Source organism: Loxodonta africana, chromosome 12, assembly GCF_030014295.1.
Source record: "Loxodonta africana isolate mLoxAfr1 chromosome 12, mLoxAfr1.hap2, whole genome shotgun sequence".
Taxonomy (NCBI): Eukaryota; Metazoa; Chordata; class Mammalia; order Proboscidea; family Elephantidae; genus Loxodonta; species Loxodonta africana.
The window spans coordinates 90,428,677-90,437,374 of record NC_087353.1 but is presented as its reverse complement, the minus strand read 5'-3'; positions in this window follow the sequence as shown (position 1 = coordinate 90,437,374).

The following is an 8,698-nucleotide window of genomic DNA, read 5'->3' as shown; positions in this document are numbered from 1 at the left end:
TACTAAAAATGAAATCATGAAATACGACATTGTACATGTTCCTTATATAAAACCTAAGCAGCTGAAAAAATAAAGCGAGGGGGAAAAAATTAACCAGTAATAGTATTTGTCCTCTTTAATTTCACACTTGAGATTTGGTTGCCTCTTCTGGTTACCACTGTGTAATAAGCCACCCCCCAACTTAGTTGCTTAAGACCACAGGCATTTTATGCCTCAGGATTCTGTGGGCTGCCTAGGCTGGGTGCGTCTGCTTTGCTACGGGAGGGATGTCAGCTAAAGCTGCAGTCGCTAGAGGCTTGACCCGGCTGGAGCGTCCATAATGGCTGCCTCCCGTGGCTGGTGGTTGGCGAATGCCATCGCGGCTGGGCTTCTCTTCACAGGGCCTCTACGGCAGCGTGGCCAGATTCCTTACACGATGGCTCAGGGTTCCCAAAAGCGTAGAAGCAGAAGCTGCCAGGATCTTTCAAGGCTTCGGCTCAGCTGGCACAGAATCACTTCTGCCACAATCCCAGGCAAGCCCAGATGCATTGTGGGTGGGGACTACACAAAGGCGAAAGTACAGGAGGCATGGTTGCTGAAGGCCATCTTTGGAAATTAGCTACCACACCTAATTATATGAGCATTTTCTCATGGCACTTTTAATGGCTGGCTAATCTTCAGGGTGGAGGTACTATGTAATTGATTCCACTTTGCTGGGTAATTGTTTTTCACTACTAGAGAGAACGCAACTCTGAACATCACAGGGAGTCCCCGACTTAGGTTCTGATGACTCCGTCGTAAGTTGGTTTGGATGTAAGTCGAATACTTAACTTTTTTTAGTTTTCATTATTATTGCCTTTTCTTATCAGTATTTTTATTGAACATCTTCATATGAACATCTAAGAATGATGACATGAGCAAATTATACCCTAAAACTGTATGTAGTAACATTACTAATGATAAGATGTACAGAAGAAAAAAAAAAAACACTGTCGTAAGTGCAGTTCGTTGTAACAAATCTGTAGTAAATCGGGGACTACCTGTGTTTCCTCATGATGGTTCTATATGCAGAGCACTATGCTAGCTCTGTTCGGGGTGTATTTGTATCCGTGAGATCCTGGCAGCCACTCTGACAGGCAGGAACCACTACAGATGTGTCACATTAGGCTGGTCTTGGCTTAAGGTGGGGTGATTGCTCAACTCCACATCCCAGTGGTTCCCACCCAAGAACCTCCTAAGGAGCTTGTTTAAGATGTAGGTTCCTGGCCCCACGCCTCAGAGATTCTGATCTAGTAGTCCAAGGGCGAGGGCCCAGAATCCGAAATGGTAATAGGTTCTTGCCAGTTGTGCTGAGGGGTCGGGGTGGAACACGGTATTTAGAAACACTGACGATCCCATAGCGCAGTGGGACCAGCTCTGTGAGAATCAGAAGAATGCAAATACAGTACTGTGGGGTGCCATAAGATGAGCTTACTGCCTGATATTTTGGCAGAGGCAAGATCAGGGGAGATGTCAAGAAGGAGGGAGGAGGAGGAGCTGGCTTTGAGTAGGCCCTGCAGGCTGGGTAGGATTCTGGCTGGCGGGGAGGGCCGGGTGGGCACTGCAGGCAGAAGCCGGAGCAGGCTGGACTTAAGATGTGTTTGCAGAACACTTCAGTGGTTGACTCACAGCATAAGATTCACAACAAGGGATAAAGGCCAGTGTGAGAGTCTCGAAGGCCAGGCTGAAGAGCTTGGACCTTGTTCTGTGTACTGTCAGAATGGTTAGGACGCCATAGATGCTGAGGAGGTTGGGGACATGGACCTAGGATAGGGCTTCACAAGCCTTAACTTGGGGTGTCTTGCTAACACGCAGATTCTGACTCAGGAGCCTGGAGTGGGGCTCAGATACTACATTTCTAACCTGCTCCCAGGTGGTACCCTTGGGCAGGTCTGCAGACTACCCTGGGATAGGAAAGATGTGGAGCAGGGGACCCTCAGAATGCTTAGCGGCAGAAGGGGTGAGGGGGAGAGGAGGGACATGGAGAAAAAACATCAGCCTCTCCTAGCCCCACTTCCACCACCCAGAAGTCCATCAGCCAACTTTGCCCCTGCTTTCAAGCTCCAATTATATACCTCTGCTAGGGACTGACCTGCCATCCCTGCCTTCCATCAGCCCCCAACACAATGGCTCCTGCCCCCTTAGTGAGGCTCAAAAACCATAGAGTCAGTATATGACGTTAACGACCATAATGAGGAGGCTGAGCCCTTTGCTGCGGGAAGCCAGAAACCAGTCTTTAATGAGCAGAGGGGAGGCTGGTGTGGAAGCGGTGGGGAACTCGCAGTGAAGGTAATTAGATGGTAAAACAGTTGGTCCTGCAAAGAAGCTACCGCTTATGTCCTGGGTAGGCATTGCCAAGTTGGATAATTATAAGGAAAGCGTAGTCTTGCATCCTCCATGCTAGGGCAGAGGGAATGAACAGCTTAGCCTAGAAGGACCATGACCCACCTCCATTAGGAGGGACGGAACTTGGGACTTGTCTCGCTGCAGGTCAAATGGCCTTTGCAGTTCTCTAAAACTGCCTGGAGAGGGAGCTAGAGGCTGACGCTGCACAACAGCGGCATGGGTCTAGCTAATTCCAGAAAGGTAGAATAAGAATTAGCATTCTGGAGCCAAATTGGCTCCTGCCCTAGCCTTCAGACTGGGAGAATAGAGACGTAAGTGAATTCAGGGAGGGTCATGGCCACCAGCCCCCAGTTTGGAAGCAGGGCCTGGATACAATTTCAGGGTAGGAGGTTGTGGGGAAAGGACTCTGCAGAGAACCCCCTTTGCCAGCCTGGCACAAGAGAAGCAAGGCAGTGTTCCACAAGATGAGTTGGCAAAGCAGCACTTCCTTTAACCAGGTACTTTGGGCTCCCCGTCTCCAGGGCCCCCATGTGCCCAGCAAGGGCAGGCCACTCCTGCGCAACACCGGGGTGGGGGGGGGGGGGAAGGGAGAATTAACGAGTGCAGACCCAGAGTGGTCATTTGCAGCAGCTCCTAGCTCTGGAGGCAGCACTGGGCTGGACCTTCGACCTCCCGCAACAGGCCCCCCAAACCTGGGGCCTCTGGGTGCTTCCTCTCTGGCTTCCAGAGCAGTATATTCAAGACATCCCGGTGTCTAATCACCCAGGACTTGAGATGGATCTCCTCAATTAACCCACTTTCAGTGGCTGCCCGTATCCGTGTCTGCATCCTGGGCCTGTGGGGCTCTCTGTTGGGGCAACGTCGTCTCCCCCCACCCCCCTGCCCCCACACACACAGCAGCCTGAGCACACCAGCCAGAAACGCACCCTTTCTCACTCCTATCCTCTTCATTCTCTAGACGCTTAACTTTCCTCGCAGTCACCTGGGGCAGGTAGACCAGATGCTGAACGGCTGAGCCGGGTGGGTTGATCTTTGCTGCTTTGCACTGACCAGTCTAGCTGATCTGGTTGTTAAAACGGGGAAATATCTGAACCAGCTAATAAACAGCTGCTGTCCCAGCCTGTCTGGCCCCTCCCTGGACTCCCCTGGACCTCCTCATGGTAAAAATAGGTAATGGCTGGTAGCATGAGGTCTGCAACACTGACAGGCCAATGCCCACGGGCTTCTGGAGGTTAAATATTTTAATACCCCCTTGGAGCCAGGGCCCCTTCTAGAACCAGCTACTCACCACCCAGCACAACGCTAGCAGAGCTGACCCCTTTGCCACACTTCAGCCAGAGGGGAGGTCCTGCTGTGAGCTTCATGCTGGGCTTCCTATGTGGCTTCACAGGGGTTTCAGCCACCCCTATCTCTCTCCCTAAGGCCAAAGCTAGTAAATGAAGTACTGATCTGACTCACAGGGTTATCCACAACCTATTCAACGAAAAAAAAAAAAAGTATATTTTATACTTCCATGTATGGTAAAAATAAAATAACTTCCTGAAAACATATTTGCATTTTAAGGTAAGTGCATAGAAAAAGGCCTTGGAGAAATACACACCAGTTAGCATGGTGTTAGATACCTGGTGGCACCAATGGTTTGTGCTTGACTACTAATCTAAAGGTCGTTGGTTTGAACCTACCCAGAGCAAGGCAGAAGAAATGCCTGGTGATCTGCTTCCATAAATAAAGGTTGTTGCGTGCCGTTGAGCCAGTTCTGATTCATAGCAACCCCAAATGACGGAGTAGAATAGTCCACGGGGTTTCCTAGGCAGTAATCTTTATGGAAGCAGATAGCAAGATCTTTTCTCCTGCGGAGCTGCTGGTGGGTTCAAACCACCAATGTTTCAGTTAGCAGCCGAGCGCTTAACCGTCGCACCACCAGGACTCCTTCCATAAAGATTACAGCCAAGAAAAACCTATGGAGCAGTTCTACTCTGTAACTCCTGGGGTTGCCATGAGTGAGAATTGACTCAGTGGCAACAGGTTTGGTTTTTTTTTTTTAAAGCCTAGTATTAATTTCTAGAATGGGGAAGGAAATTGCCTTTGGAGTGGGTGCTGTGTGCAGGGTCCCTCAGCTGTTTACTCTATAGACCTTGTGTAGTTAAATATTACACAATGAGAGTGGATTCATGTCTCACTTGTGGAATTAAAGTTCAAATATATGTTTTTTTTTTTGCAACCATCACCATTATTGCCAAAACTTTTTCATCATCTCTCTGTTCACATTAAGCAATAACTCACCATTTCTCCTTTCCCCCAGTCCCTGGTGATCTCTAATCTACTCTATCCTTATAAATTTGTCTATTCTAGATATTTTATAGGGAGCCTTGGTGACACAGTGGTTAAGCACTCGGCAGCTAACCAAAAGGTCAGTGGTTCAAACCCACCAGCTGCTCCAGGGGAAAAAGGTATAGCAGTCTGCTCCCGTAAAGATTTACAGCCTTGGAAACCCTACGGGGCAGTTCTACTCTGTCCTGTATAGTCGCTGTGAGTCGGAATCGACTCAAGACAGCAATGAATTTGATTTTTTGCTGTTGTTGGTTAGGTATTTCATATAAGTGGAAATACAATATTTGCCCTTTTGTGTCTGGCTTATTTCGCTTAGTATAATACTTTCAAGGTTCATCCAAGTCGTAGCATGTATCAGAATTTCGTTCCTCTTTATGGCTGAGAAATCGTCTATTGTATGGATGTACCACATTTTGTTTATCCATTCATCTGACACTCGGGTTGCTTCCACCTTTTGGCTATTGTGAATAATCAAATATACATTTTTAAAAGCATGTTATTGAACTAACCCCACACACTAGCACTATTCCAGATGAATGAGTCTTATTGTATAATGGAGTCCCTGGGCAGCTGGTTTGCCGTTTGAATCCAGTCAGAGGCATTTTGGAAGAAAGGCCTGGGGATCTACTTCCATCACCAGAAAATGAAACCCATTGCCATCCAGTCAATTCTGGCTCCTGGTGACCCTATAGCACAGATTGGAACTGCCCCATAGGGTTTCCAAAGAGCAGTTGGTGGATTCCAACTGCTGACCTTTTGGTTCCCAGTCGAGCTCTTAACGGCTGCGCCACCGGGGCTCCCCAAAAGATCACAGCCATTGAAAACTCTATGGAGTACAGTTCTATTCTGATACATATGGCATTACCACGAGTCAGAATCAACTTGAAGGCAACTGGCTTTTTTGTCGTTTAGTGCAGCGATCACCCGTTATTGCCCCATTTTATGAGTGAGGGTGACTTTGGGCGTGACTCACCCAAGCTCACAAATGACAGAGCAAGACCGAAGCCTAGGCTGCTGGACTCCAAGGCCAGTGCCTTTTACACTTCTGGGGGAGCTGAGCCCCACTCCCAGCTTCCTGACCTCTCACCCCTCATGCCTTTACCAGCTATTGTGGGCACACAGGCATTGTGTGTAGTGGGATCACCCCAGACTGGAAGTCAAACAGTGCTGGATTCAAATCCTGGCTCTGCCATGTAGATCTGCATGGCCTTGTGGCAAGCCTCATCCACCTGAGCCTCAGTGTCCTTGTCTATGAAATCATGAAAAGCCCTTTGCTAACTCTAAAGGGCTGTATACCCACTGCCGTCGAGTCAATTCTGACTCATAGCGACCCTATAGGACAGAGTAGAGCTGCCCCATAGAGTTTCCAAGGAGCACCTGGTGGATTCGAACTGCCGACTCTTTGATTAGCAGCCGTAGCACCTAACCACTACGCCACCAGGGGCTGTATACCCGGTAGTTATCGTGATGTCTCTGGTACTTTATCTTGACGTCACTTTTTGCCTAAAACAGGATCAGCCTCTTCTGGCAGCACCTGAAATCCCCTGTTGACTAAAACACGTTCCAGATGAGTAAGCTGTATCCCCCTGCCCAGGCATTGAGCACTATTTTCCATCTCGCGTTTGCTGAGCACTCCTTACCTACCAAATCCACTTGTGGTAGACACAACAATGGCCCTGGTGTAGTGGCTAAGAGCTCTGCTGCTAACACCAGCCACTCTGTAGGAGAAAGATGTGGCAATCTGCTTGCGTAAAGTCTGCACCCTTGGAAACCCTATGGGGGCAGTTCTACTCTGTCTTATAGAGTTGCTATGAGTCGGAATCAACTCCAGCAATGGGTTTGGTTTATTTGGTTATGGATTGCATTGTGTCCCCTGAAATATACTTTGTAAATCTTAACCCCTATAGTGGTTATACGAGTTAGAATGCCCTTGACGACAACAGGTTTGGTATTTGGGTTTGTTTTTTTTTTAAGAGTGATTATAATCCCATTTGGGAAAGGATTTTCTTTGTTGTGTTAATGAGGTTTTATTAGTGTAGATGTGTTTTAAGTCAATATGTTTTGAGATAGAAAAGAGCAGATGAAGCAAACAAGTGAAGTTGGGGAAGATAGATGCCACGCCACATGAGATCTCCAAAGAACCAAGAAACAGAAGTTGAAAAGAGACAAGGATCTTCCCCTGGAACCAACAAAGAGAGAAAGTCTTCCCTTAGAGCCGCACCCTGAATTCAGACTTCAAGCCTCCTGTTATGAGTTGAATTGTGTCCCCCCCAAAATATGTGTTGTAAATCCTAACCTCTATGCCTGTGGTTATAATCCCATTAGGGAATGAGTTTTTTTGTCATGTTAGTAAAGCAGGATTAGTGTAGGGTGTATCTTGAGTCGATCTCTTTTGACATATAAAAGGGATTAACAAGTGAACACTGCAGAGATTGGAGAAAGAGAGATGCCAAACCACATGAAGACTGTCCAGGAGCAAAAGCTCAAAAGAAACAAGGACCTTCTTCCAGAGCCAACAGAGAGAAAAAGCCTTCCCCTAGAGCCACCACCGTGAATTCCAACTTCTAGCCTCTTAAACTGTGAGAAAATGAATTTGTTTTTTAAAGCTACCTATTTGTGGTATTTCTGTTATAGTAGCATTAGATAACTAAGGCAGAGGCCTAGGGCCAAAGAGAGGCATGTCTGCAAGTACAGCTGAAAAGAGGCTGTCCTGATGGAAGAACTGTATCTTGAGTGTTCCAAAGCCTGAACTGTAACCTGTTACGTGCCTAATAAAGCCCATAATTGTGAGTATTGTCTATGAGTTCTGTGTGGCCACTGCAATGAATTATCGAACCCAGCAGAGAAGCAGAGAGTGCCATGGGAGGGACAGTTGGTGTCAGAATTGGTAAAGATGGCAGAGGGAGGAGGCATGTCTGACCTCTGCCTCATAGGAATCAGCCTTGGGCTGTCCATCTTGATTCTCCTTCCCCCTTGGAAGTTAGAGGAGGTCAAACACTGCCCCCACACTGTTTTTGCAATTTCAAAGAGTCAAATCTTTACCAACTTAGTTCCAGAGTGTGGGTCTGCCATTTTGGAGTGCCAGGGGAATGGGGCCGTCACCCAAAGCTGACAGAGCAGGTCTCCCATGCGCAAGGGGCGGAAGAACAGGGCCTGCCGGGGCTGAGGAGGTGGCGTTGCCACTCAGATGGACTAGGAGAATGGGGCTACCCAAAGCTCGGGGAGCAGAGTTGTCATCCTAGAGGGCCTGGGAGACACAGCTGAAGCCCAGGGCCAAGGGGCCTCCACCCAGAATCCAGAAAGTGTGGCCAATACCCAGAGTGTAGAGGGCAGGGCTATTGCCCAGGTGATCTCAGAGAACAGAGGATTATTTTCAAGCCTTGAGAGCTCATGTAAATTGTTCTGCTGGGTTTTGGACTTGCTGGATGCCTGTTATCCCTTCTTTCCCTCCAATTTCTCCCATTTGCAATGGAAATGTCTACCTTATGCCTGTTTCACCATTGTATTCTGGAAACAGATAATTTGTAATCTAGATTTCACAGATGAAGGGGAATTTTACCCCAGGATGGAATATGCCTAAAGTCTCACCCATATTGGATTTAGATGATTCAGAAGACGAGATTTATACTTGGACTGGACTGAAGACTTCTGGAATGAAGTGTTTTCCATGTGGCAAGGACAAGAATTTTGGGGGGCCAAAGGGTAGAATGTTATGGGCTAAACTGTGTCCCCCAAAAATATGTGCTGTAAATCCTAACCTCTATGCCTATGGTTATAATCCCATTTGGGAATGGGTTTTCTTTGTTATGGTAATGAGGCAGGATTAGTGTAGGTCAATCTCTTGAGATATAAAAGAGATTAAACGAGTGAACAGAGCAGAGAAGGGGGAAAGAGATGCCAAGCCACATAAAGATCCACCAGGAACAGAAGCTCAAAAGAAACAAGAACCTTCCTCCAAGCAGACAGAGAAGAAAAGCCTTCCCCTAGAGCCAGCACCCTGGAT